Source organism: Acyrthosiphon pisum, chromosome A3 (genome assembly GCF_005508785.2).
Source record: "Acyrthosiphon pisum isolate AL4f chromosome A3, pea_aphid_22Mar2018_4r6ur, whole genome shotgun sequence".
NCBI classification, from domain to species: Eukaryota; Metazoa; Arthropoda; class Insecta; order Hemiptera; family Aphididae; genus Acyrthosiphon; species Acyrthosiphon pisum.
This window is the reverse complement of record NC_042496.1, coordinates 6,560,666-6,561,383: the sequence shown is the minus strand read 5'-3', so window position 1 is coordinate 6,561,383 and position 718 is coordinate 6,560,666.

The following is a 718-nucleotide window of genomic DNA, read 5'->3' as shown; positions in this document are numbered from 1 at the left end:
TTAAAAATCTATGTTGTCTATTCAAAAAAGTAAAAAAACTTAAAAAATTATAAGGATAAAAAATATTTTAAAATACAATTTTTTAAGAAAAACGTTGTTTTATAAGCGACTTGAAAGTATGTAAAAAAATATTTTCAAAATAATTTACACTTTTTTAAATAATAAGTGTTGTTTGATAAAAGAATCACCCGGTATATATTATGTATATTACCTATAAATAATTTAATGACATTCCTGCGTTCAATAAAATTATAACAGAAATACTAGGATGTATTATTATTTACTATTATTTTACCCACCCGGCAACTACCCACTCAATTTTTAAGGCAGTTCAATTATTCAACTACTTAAAATACGTGTTCGGCGCCTCTGCGTCAGTGCGCCCTAGGTATCGGGAACTGACGAAGCCGATATAGATTTCAAGATTTGCCACGTGGCAAGTCACAGCCTTCTAAATCATTTTTACTCATTATTACGGGGAGAAACAATATAATATTATGCCTAATTAAAATTAAAAACAATTTGCGCACTGATGATTAGGTTAGGACTTGGAACTACTTAATCGAATAGAATTTAGAATAACAATATTATACTTCTTCAAACAGCTGCCCACTTACCCTAAAAATCCAAGAAATGTGAGATTCACCGAGCTATGTATATGCCACTATACACAGCGTCACTAATTAATATTCTTCAAATATCTACTATACTATAGTAT